The following is a 21,637-nucleotide window of genomic DNA, read 5'->3' on the forward strand; positions in this document are numbered from 1 at the left end:
GAAAACCATTGTTATTTAAGTAAGGTAAGTGTATTTCAACTCTACAATTAAAAGTTTTTGCATCCCCTTCAGATATTTAGGTAAAATGAAGTTGGTGTGACATTTCTCATCATGTCTCCCAGGCCCACAAAGACAACAGATGGTCTCTGAGTTCTAGAGATCTCTTTGTGTTCTATATTAAAATGTTTTCCAATAGATTGACATAGTGTAGGAGTCTGGCTCTTCATTAAAAAATTGTTTCTTAGGTTTTCTGCAACTTCTTCTGAAAAGTATAAGATTTTGAGTTATCGTGGTTTGCAGCTTGGTGCACAAAACCCCTCTGCACACCGTATTGGAATCACTTTGCATTTTTGGGGTGGCCTGCAGAATAGGGCAATGGACTTATGGACACTTGATTGGCCTTGATAATCCCTGATGTACTGCAAGGCAATTAGCAACTAAGTTTTTGCTAAGTGCATTTAAGAGTAATAAGAAAAATTAAAATGTCATTGAAATGCTAACCACAGATTCAACTAAAACTGAACCAAAGAGTGGCATATTTAGTCTTGAGCTTGAAGACCTAAATCACACAACTATAGAAGCACAATTGTGCATCCCTAGTGCTCCATTTCTCCTTCCAAACCACTTCCCCCAGAAAAGCAGCTTTGGAGACTGTCTTTACTTCAGTTAGATGCTAAAGCTCAAGAAATGTGAAACAACCCAGGGAAACTAGAATTCAGCAGCAGTGCTAAGACAAAATTAAGTGCACTCCTTTTAGCTATTCATGAAATCCTCATAAAGAGGCCAAACTATTGCATTCTATCATGGAGAGAACATAGCTGAAATAATATACATGTTCCCATTTTAGTGTAGTAAATCACCCCAGCATAAAAATCACACAAATATAGAAGTTATCTTACCCATGATCTACCTACTAGAATCATTTAATCAACAACAACAACAACAACAAAAAAGTAACTTTGCAGTGGAATAACATGACTATGCTAGCTCAGACAGGTGCTCAAAGTCTACATCAATGGTGATAAGTCATACTGATAGTATTGGTAGATAACCTTCATATGATGGGAAAAGGTGGCATTTTACCTCGGATTTTCCTCCCCCCAGAACCCATAATACTCTTCTAAACATGAAGAAAATATCAGACAAATTCAAATTGAGGAACATTCTACAAAATACTTGAACCAAAGCTCTTCAAAACTGTTCAGGCCATCAAAAACAGGGAAAGTTTGCAAAGCTGTCACAGTCTAGAGGACCTCTAAAAAGACAGACAACTCAATGTAACATGGTATCTTATATGAGATCCTGGAACAGGAAAAGGACATTAGTTAGAAACTAATGAAATCCTAGTAAATTGTGGGCTTTAGTTAGTAATAATGTATCAATATTGATTCATTAGTAGTTATGACAAATGCAGCATATTTACATAAGAGGCTATGTAAGAGGAAGCTGGGTGTGGGATATAATGAGAACTCTGTACTCTCTCTGCAACTTTTCTGTAAATCTAAAACTATTCTGAAATAAAAGGTTTATTACAAATAAAAAAGGGCATAGGGGTTCATGCTTATAATCTCAGCACTTTGGGAGGCTGAGGTGGGAGGATTGCTTTAGTCTAGGAGTTTGAGACCAGTCTGGGCAATACAGCAAGATCCTACCTCTATTAAAAATAAAGAATAAAAAAATTAGCAGGGCATGGTGGTGTGCATCTGCAGTTCCAGCTACTTGGGAAGCTGAGGTGGGAGGATGGCTTGATGCCAGGAAGTCATTAATGATTGCATTATTAAATGAACCAAAACTATTTTTTATCTCTTCTGTTTTACAGATCAATGTGATGGTGCCCGTGGAAAGCTGGCCACAGTGGCTGGGATGTCCTCACAGAATGTCCATGCAGGGAAGTTCTCGTGTCAACAACACATGGCCGTAAGTTTGTTTATACACATTGTACTGTTGCAGTGTAAGAATTTTTGAAATCACAAGTATAATTGCAAAAGACAGAGTTATTTCTATGAAAAATAGATTGGATGATTTGGCAAAACCTGGTAGAGGCAAATGTCTAAGAGTATTTATTTAAGTACATGTGTTCTCATACCATAAACGATTGGGGAAAAAAAAACTCATGAAAATCAAGAAGGATGCTGCACTCAGCTTGCTTATGTTCTTCAAGTTCTGCTCCACTTAAAAACACCAAAATTAGAAATCATAGATCGTGGGTGTGATTTCTGCAGGAACTCAGATCAGTTCAACCCTAATCAAAGAACACACGGTGGAGCTATCTCAAAGTACTGATGAATGAGCATTTATATATTTAATATAAAATAAAATGTTCAAGGCATGTGTGTATCATTTTTAATAATTGTCCTGTTTTACTCTCTATTTTTGTTAATTTATCTTTTCAATTAACCACTTGCTCCTGATCCCAATTGACTAACGAAGACAGTCTATTGAAGGTGATTTTTCATTTTACCTTTTATGTGTTAGTATTTTACAGTATGTCTTTTACCATATTTCCTTTCTTTGGTAAGTTCCGGTTTCTATCTTGCACTGTTTTATAATAAATGCGTTGTACACTTCTGTCACTGTTTTTCCCTGGTGGACTCTAGACACAAGGGTGATTGCCTAATTATACCGTGCTGCTTAGAAGAAGCAAATTAGTTAAGTGGCTTCTTAGATGAACAGTGCAAAGTACCACGTGAAAGCTGGAGGAAAAATATCCCCAAGAACAAAAGAGCTTTAAAATGTTGTTTTATTTTTTAAAAATCCGGTGTCTGAGAAAACATCATTTCTTCAAAATTAAGTGACTCTATTTTCTAAGAACTCTTAAGTAGGAGCGAAGATGAGAACTGAATAAATGTGATGTGCTTCTCTCTCGGCCTCTAGGTAATAAATTCTGTACTAGACAGATTACACTAGACGTGAATCTGTTTCTTATTTTATGCTGAGAGCAAGATCACTAAGACATACTTTACCTTCCTTAACAGAATCTATCTTTCTCAATGATGGTGATAAAGCAGTTTTTTCTACATTGGTAGAAAACTCATTCTAATCGAAGTTGAATAGTTCCAAGCTGTTAGAATTTTCTAAGCAAAAGAACAGCAAGATGCTCCAAGGATACAACGAATGAAATTCAACGGTTATTTACAAATTCAGCTGTTCACCGAAAACGAAAAGCTTCTTAAAAAATTAGGGTGGTTGAGTCTGAAGTATGGTTTGGAGAAGTGATTTTTTAAATAGAGTATTTATAAAAATATACTTGAGAAACCAATCCAGGGGAGTCAAAATGGATGCAACCAAACCTTAAGAATATAAAGCAGTGCAAACAATCCAAAAGCAGTGCTTCTTAGGATTAAGCCATGTGCACATTTAAAGGTTAGGAGAATTTCAGCGTGTGGCTTGGCTGGACCTTTTCTGTTTCCATTATGTTCATACTATTGTCAGAAATCCCAGCTAGCAAGCAGGCTAGAAATAAAGAGGAAAATCAAATAGGAGTAGAACCACTGGGGCTGCCTGAATTTCTAACTGCACCTTTCCCGACTTAGGCAAGGGGACTTGGCTGGACAGCGGGAGGTGGAGAGGGAAAGGGATGGTGGCAGAAGGAAGGAGGAGGCCCCGGAAGTGAGGTCTCAGGATAGCATAGGCTCCCTGTTTCTTTTCCTTTCTTTGCTTCCTACAAGCATTAACCTTGAGACTAAAAGCACAATATGAGGAAATAAGCAAACAAGATGAGGGGCAGCACAGAAGAAATTCTCTAGGCCCTAGGAAGGTTAGATTTTTGAGAACACATCAACTTGGGTAACACAAAATATGAGTAAAAAAAAAATAAGAGAAAAACATATATGTAAACTAAACACAAAAATTGAATTGAACCATTAAAATTTGCTGATCTTATCCCTAAACAAACTTCTGGGATATGTGTGTTTCATCATTCGTGTGTTTGAAATTAAATTTTATTTAACTGATATTTTTAAGCTAACTGTTCTACCACCAAAATCAGTTTTAAAATACACTTCTAGTTTCTGCTACATTCTCATATAATTTAAAATCAGCTGTGTGAAGAAAATACAAACCTCATATTCAAAGCCTAGAATCAACTATATACCTAAAATATACCAGAACTGATTGTTTTATAAATGAGCAACAGTGAGCATTCTTCTCTTTAGAACCTGGCTCGTAACTCATCTCTCCCACCAACCTTCTTGTTGCTTCCTCAAATCTTCCCTTTTCTCCAGCTGAAAACTACAGCATCATCATACATATCTGCCTTCTTCTCATGTGAAATGTAATCTATGCCTGGAGAATCTCACCTAATTCCTGCTGGACATTTCTAAACAAATGTCCATATGTACCCCTCAGCAAATTATTCAACATCTGAAAAGTGTCTTTCCCAAGATTTGACAGTCTTGTTGTATTCCCTAAAGAAGTTAATGCCAACCTCGTCCTCTCAGTTGCTCAAGAGCAAAACTTCTGTGTAATCTTCTATAACCCTTTCTCCCTGACCCCTCACCTCTAATCAGTTACCGAAGTGTACCCAATCTATCTCCGTACGGACTATAATTTACAACCCCAACAGCTTTTAAGCTCTATCATAGTAAGAATATTAGATTTGTTTGAAATACTGTACCCATTACTCAGTACCATATCTGGGACAAGAAGATATACAGTGCATATTTGTTGACTAAAGTTATATATTACTATATCTAAAGGCAATTATTTTAGTTGTTAGCCTTTTATATTTCACATAATCACACATGAGAGGATTTTCAGGGATCCTTTGCCCATCACAGAACACTGATCTAAATTTGCTTATATTCCCTGTTTTCCTGACTCCCCCAAGTCCTTACCAATATGCACACACACACACACGAACACACAGACACACACACACACATCATTTCAAATTTAACACATCATTTCACACACAAATCATTTCACACACACATCATTTCAAATTTAACAACATTTCAAATTGATAATCACTATATAGAAATTATTTTTAAAAGAAAAAGGCTATTAGGCTATTGTCTTTTTTCATCTTCCAGGCTTTCCTCAAAATAAAGTGGAAAACTGGCAAGCGATGAGTCAATTTGATAAAATGTAAACAGTCAAATGAAATAGATCAGGCCAAAAGCTTTATTGAAATATTTAGTTTCATCCATCTACTTAATTGACAAAATTGGCCATATTGTTAAAAGTTTAATTTATCTCAGCCTTGCTGATATATCTATAATCAAAAGTAGCATTGTGGAATGGAATAGTTCCTTATACATATTTATATGGAGTTGACTTTTTTTTTTTTCTTTTATTATTATTATTATTATTATCATTATTATACTTTAGGTTTTATGGTACATGTGCGCAATGTGCAGGTAAGTTACATATGTATACATGTGCCATGCTGGTGCGCTGCACCCACCAACTTGTCATCTAGCATTAGGTATATCTCCCAATGCTATCCCTCCCCCCTCCCCCCACCCCACAACAGTCCCCAAAGTGTGATGTTCCCCTTCCTGTGTCCATGTGTTCTCATTGTTCAATTCCCACCTATGAGTGAGAATATGCGGTGTTTGGTTACGTATGTTTATTGGAGTTGACTTTTTAAAAAGAGTTTTCAACAAAATTTCACATAATGTAGCCGATGTATAATGACTAAGAAAAATAGGAAAACACAATTCAATTGACAGTTATGGATTTCCTACTTTGCAGACAATAAAACCTGCTAAGAGTATGTTGGAAACATCGAATAAAACATGGGCTCCTCGGCAATTGGGGTAGGTAGAGAAAAATGTAAATTAATAAAGGAGGTGGATTATAATCCATGACAAAGTGGAAAAACAGAAGGCTTTGACTTCTGAGCTTCTGTCCTCTCCCTCCTGCCCTCTCATCTTGCTTTACCCATTCCCTCTTGAACTTGGACTTACCAGTCAGGACTCACTCCACCTCTGCATGCATGCAGAGGAGCACACCTGAGGGGAAACAGGCAGCTCCACAAGCACACTTTTCTTCAATCTATGACGACTAACCTCAAGTGGGCCTTTAGTGCTGGAAGGCAATCTTACAGTATTCCCTGGAGATCATTCTATACCTCCTTTCTTCTCAAATCTTCCAGTACTTCACACACACACAGAGATACTCTCAGATAATGGTTTTACTTCTGCCTTCACTGAGAAAGAAAGGAAGTGTCATTGGAAGAACACATTCCCACCACCATATCTGACAGCCACCTGCCTCTGTGTCCACACACTCTGTCTTCCTTTCTGCTACTTTTGTCAAAATGTCCAGACTTTTAGATAGGGCCTCCTCCTCCACCTGTACCCCAGATCCTTCCTCACACGGCTTGTTCAAGAGCATTACCAGAGCAGTTTTTCTCCTTGAGTATTCTTTGCTTTCTTACCAGCTTAAGGATAATTCAAAAGATTTTTAAAATACTATATCTAGCATATTGAATTGTTTTCTGCAGAGTGTTGAATGGAGTGCCAGTTAACCATGTTGGAGATACATTAGTGGTTAATCCTCAGTTACATCTCACTTGATCCATCAGCAGCGTTTAATATAATTAATCTCCCCTTTTTATTAAAACACTCTTCCACGTGGCTTCAGGAATCATGTTGCTTATTCCTCCCATCAGATGTTTTTCCAAGTTCTTCCTCAAATCCCTGTGCTGTAAACATCAGCCTGCCCAACGGTCCAGCTCCAAACCAGGCCTTGTCACTACCTACACTGATTTCCAGGTGGAGCCATGGACTCAGTTGCTAACAACTCCCAAATTTACATCCCCAACCCTGGATTTGTGCCCCAAATTCCAGACTCAGAAATCCAGCTATCTGCTCACCACCTCCACTTGAACATCTCTTAAAAGCTTCTTAAATTTTGCATGTCTGAACCCAGACATTTGCTCCCAACTGCCAGATATCTTCCCACAAATTCCCAAACTCAGTAAGTGATAACTCTCTCTGCCTAGTTGCTCAAGCCAAAATAACTCAAATGATCTTTGACTCCTGTCAAGTCTACTTCCAGCATATGTCCAGAATCTGACCTCTCTCTAGTCCCTCCACCAAAACCACCCTCTTCCACCCAACCATTATCTTGTGCCTGCACAATCTCTAGTATTTCATTCTAAATCTGGCCCCTGACATCTATTCCCACACAGTAGCCAGAGTGGTCCTTATAAAACGTAAGTCAGATCCTGCCACTCCTTCACTCAAAACCCTTCAGTGTTTTCCTGTCCCCTAGGAGTTAAAGCCAAACCCCTCACTATGTCCTACAAAGCCCTAAATAAGCTGCCCCCAGCAGAACATCTTGCTTCTCTGACATCATCTCCTACCACTTTCTCCCCGACTCACTCTGCTCCACCCAAAGTGGACTTCTTGATGTTACCCAAGCCAGGAATGCTCCCACCTCAGCATCTCTGCGCTGACTGCTCCCTTTGCCTGGACTGTGTTCCCCAGACACCTGTATGCTCTTTCTGCCACTCTTTCTGTCCTCTGGGCAAATGTCTGTGAGGATTTCCTTAACCATCCTACACAAAACAGCATCTGCTCCACAGTGACAGCACTTGCTCTCCTCCTTTTCTGTTTTATTTTCTTTATAGAATTGATCACCATCTTAAACACTTTGTATTGTTGTGCTTACTTTATGGTTATAAACACACCATGAGGATGGGGATTTGACCATTTTTTTCAGTTCTGTTTCACATATTTCAAAACTATAAATAAAAAGAAATCAATAAAGAATTGTCAAATGAATAATTGAATGGAAATTTTAAACAGATATTTATATGAATAATAAAATCTAACATTTATTGGGTGTTTGCCATCTATCAGGTTCATTCAGTATTTTGCAGGTACTGTCTACTGAACCTTCACAATAATCTTTGAGGTAGGTTCTTTTAAACCGCAATTTTACAAATAAGAAAGTTAGGGCTAACAGAAATCAAATAACTCACCAAATGTCCCACAGCTATAGCTAGTATGTGGTGGACTTGAGACAGACACTCAAGCCTGCTACACTTCACATCCCATTGTTTTTCTAAATTGATTCCATGTATCTTATGGTTGTGTCACTGCCACGAACCTAGATAATGACCTTAGTGTACATTAAACACTTAATAAGCATCTGCAATTAGTGTCTTTAAAATTCAAACTGCACACAGTAGGTAAAACACTGAATGATAACTTACCAGATTCAAAAAGCTGTGTAGCTTGCTAAGCAACAAATTTACCAACAGCGATTTTAGACATTTAGTATATCTTTATTCATTGCTAAATGGATGCTGTGACTTTGGAATTAGCATATCTTCAACGTAGCCCTCAAAAGTTGGTTGGTGTTTATTGATGCAAATCTTCAAGTTATTAAAATCAGTTTGCCAAGTCACTACTGAACCCAAATCATCATCATCATCATCATCATCATCATCATCATCATCATATGCACAAACAAGAAAAGTCTATTACATTATTTTCTCTAATGATAAATAGCAAGGTATACACCTTGCTTTCTTCTCTGAAACCCAGTCCCTAGAGTCCTGTCTTCCTACTGAATCCCACGAATTCTTGCTTAAAGGAAGCAGCTACCCTGAGATGCTACTTGGTTCAATACCTACTCTATTTTGGAATTGTCTTCCTGCCTCAGATTCTGTTACTACTCTGATCCTAAATTCAGCCCTACTATGTCCAATACTGTTAACCCTACATTCTACCAGCTCCTGATTCTTCCCTAACATGGGTTCTCTATTCAACCCTAAATACATCGAAATTGTACTTGCAAATTTTGCAGAATCACCATTACTCAGTCAGATAGATTTAAGAAGTAAGAAAAAGGAATCGGTGGTCCTAACCAGCCTTCAAGAGGGACTCCAGTGATTCTCACTTCTGGATATTCACATTCTTTTATGGGCCCCTCCCATATCAAATAGGATAACCTGTGTAACTGAGGTTAGACCATAGAAGACACTGGGCTATCTGCCTTGCACTTAGATTATTCTCTCTGGAGGAAGCCAGTGATCACGTCATGAGGACACAAAAGCAGCCCTGTGAAGTCTACTTAGCGAAGAACTGAGGCCTCCTGCCAACAGCCAGCACCAACTTGCTATCCAAGTGCTGGCACCATCTTAGAAGAGGGTGCTCCAGCTTCAGTCAACCTTCAGGTGACTGTGCCTTCAGCCAGCACTCTAACCACAACCTCACAAAAGACTCTGAGCCTGAACCATCCAGCTAAGACACTCCTGAATTCCTGACCCACAGAAATTGTGTGAAACGATAAATGTCTATTCCTGTTTGAACCTACTGAGTTTTGGGGAAATTTATTATGCAGCAAAAAATAACTAAAACAGTGTGCACACAAAATCCATTTGTAAGGAAAGTAAACCTGAAAAGTCATGAGTCCTATGACAAAGAAAATTGTGTAGAAATTCAACTCAGCATTGAAAATGTATTGGGTATATTAAACAGATAAAAGAATGATTTTGTCTTTTTACAAAGCTTTGAGTTTTTATTATGAGTCTTTATGAAAAGCTTTTAGCTGACTTTTTCTTCTGTCAGTAGAGCCCTAAATATCAGTATTTCAGTAAGTTTGTAAAATAGCACAAATAGCCTAACTAATAAAAAAAAAAACAGAGCTCCAATGACTTTAAACTTTAAACGCTGAACTTTAAAAAAAATTAAGAAGCATAATTTTCTGCTGTTAATGCAGTAGCCCTGATTTAAAATATAATAATAACCAATCAAATGTGGATTGCCTAGGATAGAAACAGATGTACAATACAGAAGCTTAAAGACAATGTCAGGGTGTGATTATGAAAGAAAATATCAAGACCAGGACTAAAACAGAAATATTTGCCTTAAGGATGAAAGTTTGGTGTTAATATCAGAATAGCATTGCAATTAGATCAGTATTTTACTTCCTTATATAAATAGAAGTTTGCTAAACCAACTAGAAATTTGAACATAAATCATTCCACATATGAGTTCAGTCATTCTAAACTAATTTTTCTTCTTCCTGATTTATGACATCCTCCTTGGAGTGATATTACAGAGAGTGAACTCAGCCAAGTGAACCCAAATTGTCAACTGCAGTCGATTTTCAGATATTCAAGTAAACAGACGAAATAGGGTACACCCAACTTATAGATGCACCTAATGTTGCCAATGTTTACTCTGGTCTTGATATATCACACATTACAGAGAAGAACTGCTGTAAATCTAAAATTGAAGACAACAGACATGAGGATAATATTTGGCTTCTCTTTTGAAGCCCTGGGGAAGCATTTAGGAGATAAATGCTAAATAATTTCAATGGCCTGCCCTGCCCACAAATAAAACATTTAGCATTCATCCCCTAATGAGGAATATACAACTCATTTTGTCGGAGAGGTACCACTTTGATGCTTCCTTAGAAATTAGGCTGTAAACCCCTAGGGTACCAGAACTGTGTCTATTTATGGCTCTGCCTCTGGCCCCAAGTTTTGAATCCTGGTTTTGGCCAATAGATCACTACTGAGTGACAGATTAGACAAATACTCTTCTTCTAATCAGTACACTGGAATACAGCCAACAAACATTGCATCTTATCTTCTACCAGGCACTGTATTCGGTGCTAAGGATACAAAGAAGATGAAGAGCCATTCCTGGCTGTGGAGGAGCTCATGGTCAGTGGGAGATTCAAGCATATGCATAGACATTGCAGGGCAGGAAAAACATGTCATGCTTGAGAGAAGGCAGATGATGGAGGGGAAGACAAAGAGAAGAATCAGGCCTTCTGGAAAAAGTAGGTACTAAACAGGCTGAACAGGGCATTATAGAAAAGGATGTCATGAAAATCATGACCTTGGAGTTTGGTCTTTAGGCAGAAGCTCATCAATGGACAGTCGGCTTTTGACAAGGTAAGAGGGGACCCTATGCCAGAAAGCCGGAGCTTTTGCAAAGTAAGACTGTGTGCCAAAAACATTGCTTAAAAAATAATAATCACATAAGTATTTCTCAAGGGCCCATAAGGCCAAAAGAATGAAGAAAGAAATTAGCATACCTACTCTCAAACTGTTCAGGCCTTTTAACCTTTTGAACAATGAAATTTGCAGTGCACAGTATACTTAATTGGAACTATCCACCATCTATAAGAAAAAGGCCAGAGTCATATATTTTCACATTCTAACTCGTATGCGCAATAAAGACCACCCTCTGCAAATACATCCACGCCATAATTTCAGAATCTGTGCCCATATTATCATACACGGTGAAGAGGGTGCTGCAGATGTGATTAAGGGTAAAGACCTCGAGATGGAAAGAGTATCCTGAATGACCCAGGGCATTTCTCTGGGTCCAATCTAATCCTATAAAGTGGGCCCAGTTCATCATCGGAGGCCGTAAAAGTGGAGATTTCCCAGCTGTGGTCAAAGAGATGGCAGCGTGACATGAATTCAATGTAGCAGAGCACAAGCAAGGATGGCAGAGAGGCTTCTAGAACATAAGAGAGGCCTCCAGCTGACAGCCAACGAGGAAGTGGAGACCTCAATCCCATGACCACATGGAACCTAACTTTTCCAACATCCAAGTGAGCAAGAAATGAACTCTGTCTGAGAACCTCCGGAAAGGAACGCAGGCCCCTGATGCCTTCATTTTAGCCAGGTGAGATCCACAGGAGACTTCTGACCTGCAGAACTGTTTGATCATAAATTTGTACTGCTTTATGCCACCAGATCTGTGGGAATTTGTTACAGCCGCATTCAAAAAACTAATACACCAATAAATTCTGTTTGTCACTTAAAAATGGAGTCACAAGAACTGGCTTATAACTTGAGTTTATAAAACTAAATTCTGTACAATATCCAGAAATGTTGGTACCACTTATTTTTATGAACTTTTAAGACTAATAAGTGGTACCATTTATTGAGGAGACACCATGTACTTGTTATTGTGCTAAGTGCTTCACATAGCAATAATAATCACTAATATTTTTAGTATATGTACATGTATGTTAGGATGTGATAGGCACTGTACCAATCATTTTCATGTATTAATTCATTTAATCTTCACAACACTCTTATAAAGCAACTTCTATTATGATTCCCATTTTACAGATGAGGGAATTGAGACAGAAAGGATATCCATAAGGTGCCACGGTCATTCAACCCCCACTGCAGCTCTCTAACAGGAGCAAGCATTTATTACAAATATACTGTGTTCTAGGTAATAGGCCAAGTACTTCCCATTCACTAGCGCACTAATGCCACAATAGCACCCCATTTTCAGATAAGAAACCTGGGGCCTAGAAAATTTTAGTAACTTTCAACGTGTCTCACAATGAACAAATAGTGCTGCTAAAGCCAGAACTGACCTCAGAACAGGCCCTCTCAGCCATCCAGGGTGTCCTCGAGACACCAGAAGGCTGGGCTGGCATCAACAATGTGTGGCTACCTGAAGATGTCCTTTCCCTAAGAACCTTCAGAAGACTATTTCAGTTAAAAGATTTCCAGATGTTGGATCAAGCCAGATATCTCCCTAAGATGCTCAAGATCCTCTCCATTGGCAGAGGGTGGGCTGCACATCCACCAAGTGTACAACTGAGGATATTTGTGTTTAACAATAAAAAGTTTCAATCACTTTCCCACTTTTTAAATTCAATCCTGATTACAAAACTGACTCAACATGTATTGGATGTCCACTATGAGCAGATCAATATAACGGGCATCAACGAACATCCAAACACGTATAATTTCTCCAGGTGTACTGATTTATACTTTATAACTTTCAAGAGAAGTTAAAAGGGCTTCAGTAACACATTTGGGTAACACCATGGCCCTAAAGAAACTTACAGGATGTATAAAGGGGGAAGTCTGATCAACTTCGTATAATGTTCTAGTAAAATTCAATGCAATTATGTCAGGAAAAAAAGAATTGGACTAAAAGGTAGCAGACCTAGTTTCTAGCCCCAGCTCTGCCTGAATGATCTGAACAAGTCATTTTACATGTCTGCCTCCATTTCTTCATCTGTAAAATAAAAGGATCAGTCTACATTATATCAAATATCTTCTGAGTTCTGAGTTCTGTGATTCTGCTCTTTGAAATCGGCCAGTCTGCCCTCACACAAGAGAGTGGTTACAGTCAGGCAATGTGCTAAACAATAAGACTAGAGTGGGACCTGGTACCTGGGGTGTTATTGGGGGCAGAAGATGGCAAATATCCAGACTCCGGAGCCACTTTGTATATGAAGTAGGAGGGTTTCTTATTTAAAAAAAAAAAAAAAAAAAAACAGACCCTAGGAAGAAAGCACTCCAAAGTATCTGCAGAAATGTAGTGAGTTTTCCAAGACCTGAATAAAAATGGGACACCAGAAATAGTAACCTTGCTATGTTAGTAATGGCCGATGTACTTGCTACTTGGTTAATGGGATTAAATGAAAAGTAAACATGCATCCACACAAATGCATGTATGCATAACACACACACACACACATCTCCTCACACAGCAATGCGTGAGTGCCTCCCAGCCCTTCAAGTGGATCACTGAGCCGATCAACATGGTGCTATTACACAAGCTTGCTGCACTGCACCAAACTCGCTGAGCGCACAGCATGCCTGGAAATGCTACCACATTCTCCTACAAGCATAAAGGAGGTTCTGGAACTTCTCCAAAGCCCCATGCTTTCATCAGCTAGGTAAAGGCATTCACTTCACTGGCTGAAATGACGGGGCTATCAGCCTGCACAAACCAGCCCTGGGAAGTGCAGTTTTATAGTTTCTGGTACTGCAGAGTACCACAGAGCAAATGGGATTCTGCCTAGATCTGCTAGGAAAGAATCAAAGAGATGAGAAAGTTGCATTTTATTGCCCACAAGTGATTTATCTTGCACAAAAGGTCATACAATTTGGGTAAAAAGAATTGAATCATGAAAAAGTAAATTCAATAATCAGATGCAAAAATCGGATGAGCACTGAAATGTTTAATAAACAATATGCTAAAATTAGTGCTGCCTATTATAAAATTGCAAAGGATGAAGCAGCTACATATTTATCCATCAAAGGGATTATATAAATGAAAATTCTCAGAATTTAAAATCTTCTTAGAGCACATAACCTGGCTCTTTTCCCCGCCTTCTTCATATATGATGGCAGGGACCTCTCTGAATCTTCATCCTGCATTTGCTTTAGCCTTTGAATCTCAGCAACTCTTGGACAAGTTTCATTTGAACCTAGCAAACTCATCTGGATAGAAACCTCTGATAGGGTCTCCATGACCTCTAATTGTTTTTTACCCAGGCACAGATTATCTCTTAAAAATATATAAGGCATTCACTTCCACAAACATCTCTGTGTGACTCTAAGCTGCCACTTCACCAGTTTAGAACTCCTTTTCCTACCCTATAAAATGAAAAGGTTTGCTTCCTTCTATAATAGCTCTGTCATTCTGGCATCAGTTTGTCTTTAAATGGCTTGGCTTTGAATTTGGAAAACTTTGGAAAGGCTTTAATTCTAACAAGCCCAGAAGGTGAGAAGAAGGAAAAACAAGAGCATAGTTTCACTCTTGCCCTCTTTGGTCTTGGTTAAAATGAAACACATACACACACATCCTTCCCCCTTTCCTCACTTAGAGTCTTTTTTTACTGTTTGTTTGTTTGGATCACTAACTATTTAAAGTGAGAAATCCTAACAGGCAGAATTCCTGAATTTTAAAAATAGAAGGGACCTTGAGGAGCACAAGGAATGAATGGAACTAATAAATATTAAATGAGAAGAGAACTTACTTTTTGAAATTAGAATGAAGTCTTTTTGCTTTAAGTATGAGCTGAGCTTCCATATGCATCTTTGTTGTATCTGTCTTCAGAGTTTGTGCCCACAAGGGACTGAAAAGTATCTTTCTGGGCCAGGAGATAGAGGGAGGCAAGGAATAAAACCTTCTTTCCTTTCTGTCTCTCTCCCTGTTTCTCTCTCTCTCTCTCTCTCTCTCTCTCTCTGTGTGTGGGGGGGGGTGTTTAACTGCTAGAAAACTCCCCTTTCCTTTGTCTATAAGGTAGCCAGCCCCAAGGTCTAGGTAAAGGAAGCTTGGCCTCCAGCAGGTCTGAAGTCCCTGGTCTCAGGAGTTAACTAATCATTTGGGGCCAGATTCCAGACCAGATTTTTCCCCCTTGGGGGTGTGAAGTCACTGCCAGGGTCTCATTTTCAGGAGCTAAGAACTGCATCCAGGGCGTGACCTAATTCAAGCCTGTGTCCTTCTACCACACCAGCATCGCCTCTGTTAATATGACCAGCTGTGTCCCATATGGCCCACTAGCATCAAAATTTATACACACATACACACACACACACACACAATTTAAAAAGGATTCGGTCAGCCATTAACTAGGCTAGACTGCTCCATTGCACCCTCATTCAGTGTTCTTCCATTCATTACATTCAGCGTGGTCCAAGGGAAGAGGTTATTTCTCAAGGGTGTGAAGAAAGATGCATTTGGACATGCATTCATTAGGGAGAACAAAGATGTCCTTTTCTGAGAAGGTCATGAACAGATCACACTGCATTAGGAGTTTCTCTTGCCCTGGTTTCTGGGCCCTGGGGAGTTGAGCTTTATGACATACTAGGGGCAGTTATCTGATCAGTGCTGAAGAAAATATCTTTTCTATGTGAGCTCTTTAAAGTAAAACTAAGTTTTGTCACTGATTCTCCCCAAGAAATAACGGTGTCTTTAATTCTAGCTACAATGCCCCTGCTGGCAAGAGTCCATCCTTCCCCACAGCTGAATTGGGCCGATTTAAAAGTCACCTCATGCATTTGGGACAGGTTGGAGGTGTGGAAAAACACTCCCATTACAATTCAGAAGTGCTGTCATACTACCAGAACCAAAAATAAAGCTGTAGAAAAGGAGAGAGGAGGGGAAAGTAAGCAGAAGAGATTAAGGGTCAGGCGAAGCCAAGGGCTTAAAAAGACAGCGTGTAACACAGGATATTTAAAACGAACAAAGAACTGAGCTATTTTAAAGCACAACTACAAACACTTCTCAAATATCTGTGATCATAGATGAGAGCTGAACAAGTTATCCCCCATCCCTTTATGGTTCTTAGAAATACAGAAGGCATAACACAACATTTGCCATAAGAATAAATAAGACAACTCACCGATGTGCTAAAAAGTCTCTTTCAAATATTGAGGTAAGCCAAAGGGAAATGAGTATCTGAATGTTACTAGGGTCTCATATTTTCCAACATTTGTTCAATTTGGCCCACACATTTTAATGTTTCATATTTATGGGTTAATAACATTTTAATTTAGGAACCAAGTGACCTGAGTTTTAGTTTAGCTGTGCTGCTAAGAACTGTTTGATGTTTGGTATGTTACCTACTCTGAGTTTCAGTTCCCTATCTGCTAAAGTATTCCATTCTCTTTAAGGCTGTCTACGATTTATGAAACAATTATTGCCCTCTCTTTTGTACTCTCTGACTTTCCATTTTATTACATAATGAACAAGTACAAGACCTAAACCAAAAAAAAAAAAAAAAAAAAAAAAGGCAAACTCTGCTTGCTCATTTAAATGAAAGCAGAAAAAAAATCTTAAGTGGGAGAGAGCTTATATTAGCAACCTACTTCTGAACAATACCAATTTTCAAAAATACTATTTTCAAGGAGGTTTCATTTACAGCATTGTCTTTCATTCTTACAACAAACTTTGGAAGCTAATATTTATTACTGTTTACCAAGGAGAAATTCAGATCCAAGATCACCAAAATAATGTCAATTAAAAGAATAAATAGGACTGATACTTGGGCCAATGGTTTAAAATGTCTGTATGCTTTATAAAAAATCAAATCCACTAGAAATTGTATTCCCCACAAACACTTATGAATGGCATTATACCACTGCACTATTAATCCTAGTGCTGTTAGGAATTCCAGCTACCCCCCTGGATGGCTTAAAGGATAGAGACATGAGTGATAGCCCTAGGAAAAATATAAGAATGAGAACTTACAGGAGAAGGAAGTTTATTGTTTTGTTTTGTTTTGTTTTTCAGGGCATGGATTTGAAAGCTTCTGATAGCAGAAATTTCTTGCTGATTGTTTTCTGCTATCAACAACATCCTCAGAAACATATGAAGAATAAAGAAACGTTTAGCTCTTCCATCGAAGCCCTACTTCTGGTCTCCGTCCACAGCCCCAGATATCCCTTTCAGTCCAGAGCTCGGCAGGGACATCACTCAGGGGCTGTGTGAAAAGTCAAGTGGGGTAGAGAGGAGATACAACCCTGACAAAAGCAAAGGAGTTCTCCTCCTCCTGTGGTGGACCAACCTGCTCCTTCCTGAGCCACGGTCATAGGAGCAGACATTTAGTTCAAGGACAACAGAGCACCTTCCAAGCACTGATAGCCTCACAGTTCTCCAGGGAAAAAGGCAGGGCCAAGCAAGGCCCCTCTGCAAGGTTCACATTCAGCTCTCCAACAATCAATTCAACAGTGTCTTCCATCTCACTGTGGGCAGGGCACTGCTCCTGGAAGGCACCAGGCAACGTAAAACCCAATCCTGAGCCTGGAGGCACTCACACCCAGGGAAAGCAGCCGTGGAAATAGCTAAATTACAATTATGTGCCTTGTCTCTTCATCAATTACAACAGAAGTGTGGAGAACTCAGAAACTGAGTCTCACGAGGTAACATTTAAAGTCAATCTTGAAAGATGAGCAGGAGTTGTTCATTGGAGCCAGGGAAGGGCACTCTCATCTCAGGGAAAGGCATAAGAGAATGCAGATCATCACTGATGAAACAGTCCGAATTTTACAGGAAATGGTGAGAAAATGAGAGTGAAAATTGTAGTTGGTGGTCCAAACAAGATATTATTTGGGAGTTCTCTCAGAAATACTCCATTTACCTTTTAAGGCGTTGGGCGGCGGAGGGCAGTAAGAGCTCAAAGCAGTTCACATTATTGGTTTTAATAGATTTTTAAGCTAATAACATAATGACATTAAAATGTCTATTTTCAGCCCCAACCCCAAAAGAAATATATTCTTGTTTGCATTAAAGAAGGTTTTCACCAAAACTGTTCAGGTTCATTTCTATGGAAAATCATTCACAGTCATCAACCCTCATGATTTTTTCAACAGTCCAAATGGAAAGCAACAACATCACATCACGAATTCCTCCACAAAGTAGTACCTAGATGTTCAAGACCGAGAAATTAAAATACCAATTCTTTTCTCTAAAACTATCAAACATGTTTTCCATCACTCAGGCAGAAAATGCAGCCATTATGAAACAACTCTGCCAGGCTGAGGCCGGAGAACACAGCCAGCACACAGACGACCAAGATGTTCAGTCCACTTAAGAAAATGCACCTCACTACTCCAGGAGCCACGCAAGCCGTCTTCATGAGGCATTACGTATTGAAAAAAACTGTCTAATTTTCTGAGAGGTCAGTTGAAATATAAGAGACAGAAATTTCTTTCTGCTGCTTGTACAATCAAAATTTATTTAAGTCAGTTAGCAACAATGTAATTTGCCTGACCTGATAATCTTACAAATTGAAGTCATCAATAAAGTGTATTCACTTGTGTATCATCATGTTTTATTCAGCTGGAACTGTCTCTCTCCACCGATGGCCCCAAACATATATTACATGCACAAATTAAGCAGCACCCATTCTATATTGACTACTTACTAGTTCCTTCTGAATATGTCCTCAATTGCGCTATACATATTTTCTGAACTGAAGGGACCATTCCAAGTGTCTTTAGAGTGTAGGTTACTTCAACAAACCGAACATATTAATACTATATGGAATGTCTGCATTTTCCAGATACTGTACCAGATACAAGGATCCAATGATTAATAAAAAAGCTTTCCTGCCCTCAGAGAGCTGAAAGTCTAGTTTTATTATCACAGAAACTCACGAAACAATTATTCATAGTAAACACTCAGAAAATATTTGGTGAATAAACAGGTAGATGTACATGCAAATAAACAAATGCCAATCACTCTTTCAAAGTTGTTTACAACAAGAGTTACTGTTTTTATTCTGAAAGTTAATTTCTGCTATCAGAAAAAAAGTCATCTTGTGTATTAACTCAGGAATTCCCTGTGAAGCTCTGAAAGCAAGTACTTGCTCACACCTGCCAGAAGGGTTTGGCATTTCTCGACATGGGAGTAAATATAATGTCTTATTGCTCTCACTTCTATTAGCTTTAGCTAAAAATTTATATATAAAAATACATAATAAATGTACAAAATTATACATATTATATTAATATATTATATAACATATACATTATTATAAATAACATATTAATGTATAATAAAAGATTCACATAATAAATGTTACACACACATACAAACATATGTATACATATATGCATATATACATAGGATATACAAACATATATATGTACAAACATGTATATATGTTTGTGGTAATGTGGTAATATATATGTATATTGTGTGAATATTATATCACACACACACATGCCTTCCCTAATAAATAGGGCAAAGAAATGAGTAGCAAGGAAAAAATATTATAAAACCTGGCATTCCTCCCTTCTGTAAAAGGGATCTTTTAGAAAAGAAACACATATTGCTCTAAGAGTCAGTCACACTTTCATAAACAGAAGATATTGCTTCCAAAGTGCCTCCCAGCCTGCACCCCTCAGGGGACAGTAGAGCAGTTCCCTGAAGCCCTACCTCAAGTTCAAAAACTATCACTTCTCTCAACCCTCCCCTGTAGGCAATGCCTGTAACATTTCACTGCACTTTTTGCGGGCCTCTTTTACTTGACTAAGTTCTCTGAGAGCCAGTGCCAGTACTATGAACCATTTGTGTTTAAATGCCTTGTATTTGGCACAGTTTGGGTCATAACCCAATACTGCAAAAAGGGAACTCAATGGCATGGATTAGTTTATTAAATTAATTTTAAAATCATTTTCCTTTTAGCTGTCTTGTAATCCTTCTTGAAATAGTTGAGGATCCCCTAGCATTTCACAAAACAAGAGTTGGAATTTTCTGTCCCAAATATTATTGCATCTAAAATATATCAGCTTGGGTCCTGTGTACCTTAGGGAGAACCCCAAGCTTGAAATAAACTAGGTAAGACCTCAAATACAGCAAGGCAGTGAGCCTAACACAGATTTATTGAAGCTTTAATTCCCTCTTCTTACCTTTCTAGCAAATTACTCCTTTTTACAATATCCCAAGATATTTAAAAAAACCTGTTGTATATTACATTACACTCTTTCATGAATATACCAGCACTGCAAAAGAGCAGAAACTAGGACATGACTACTTGGGTGCATAATGAGCCCTATACAATCCCACAGCTACACTGTGCAGAGAAGAATAAAGCACTTGGCCAGTGCTGTCTCATTAGGGGAAAATATGTCCTGCCAGGAGGCAAGGGTCTAAACTAGGAGCCCCCTTGGAGTCCCATATTAAACCCAGCAGACTGCAAAATAACAGAAATTAACAGAAGGATAAGCTTTGTGCCTGGAGAAAAATTTAACTTTCTCAAATCCTAAAATCCTGACCTTTCTGCCACAGTACTCAACCAAGTTTTCATGGCACACTATCATGTTACATACAATCAGTTGTGGGACATGTCAAAAGCAATGTTACCAACAATAGTCTCTCAACATGCACATCAAGGGTCGAACATTCAACAAAAATATGGTAAGTTGACGGGGTGACAGATATGTTAATTAGCTTGACTGACTATTTCTACATAGATCAAAATATCACACTGTGCCCCATACATATATAAAATTATTATCAATTAAAAATAAATGAATAATTTTTAAAAGGGAGAATATCTTGCACATAGAAATCCCACACATCATGCAAGTTGACTATGAAACTAAACATGTTAAAACATTGAGAACCACTTAGGACAACGTAAACAAAACACATTTACAAATTGCCTTGAATCACTCTCTTGAACTATCTATGTATGTGTATGTGTGTATATATATGCATAGAAAATATTACAAATATTGGCATGTAGTTTTTCAGCCAAGGTATTATTGGAGGCTTTAACCTTTTTGTTTAGATGTCCTGAAACAGATCACTTTAAAAATCAGAATTTTTGAAAATATTAACTACTTTTTGCACGGTTAATCATACAACCTCTGAAACACCTGAGAAATTATAGTAAAAATAATGTAATCCATTCTCAGGGTTATCACCATGATTACTGATATTAAATGCTGGCATCTTTCAGGATGATTGAAATGTGGAAGAGTAGCTCCAACATGCAGTGAATTCACCTCATGAGACTCATGATACTTCTTTTGATTGTATGGCTTTTTTAGGCCATTTTCCATTCATTAATTCATTTCATTCCATCATGTACCTTCTCAGACATGTGATACAGACAGGCACCGATGTCAGTATGCCTGCCTCTAGCACGGATGCATTTCTCCTACCCTAACTACTTGCTACATTTATTCTGCAAGAAGCCATTAATTTACACAATACGGTCACTAGCTTTGTGATAAAATAAGAGTAAAAAGGTTCTCAGTAAGATTCTTAAGATCTTTTCTAGAAGTAAATAATTTGAACAATACATAAACATTTGCAAGATCGATTCAGTAATTTATATTCTTTCATTATTCCTTTATTCCCACCTGCGTTCTGTATAGTGGTAATAATTATTAGGAAAAAAAATCCCCGAAAACAAGAGAAATTAAATATAC

The 21,637-nt window shown here is 38.2% G+C and overlaps 1 protein-coding gene across 3 annotated transcripts in view; it reads right to left on the reverse strand.

The window, feature by feature from the left end:
* Positions 1–21,637, reverse strand: part of FGF14 (fibroblast growth factor 14) — a 683,612-nt gene that overhangs the window by 576,294 nt on the left and 85,681 nt on the right. The window lies entirely within an intron of this gene.

The sequence above is a fragment of the Pongo pygmaeus genome, chromosome 14 (assembly GCF_028885625.2).
Source record: "Pongo pygmaeus isolate AG05252 chromosome 14, NHGRI_mPonPyg2-v2.0_pri, whole genome shotgun sequence".
NCBI lineage: Eukaryota > Metazoa > Chordata > Mammalia > Primates > Hominidae > Pongo > Pongo pygmaeus.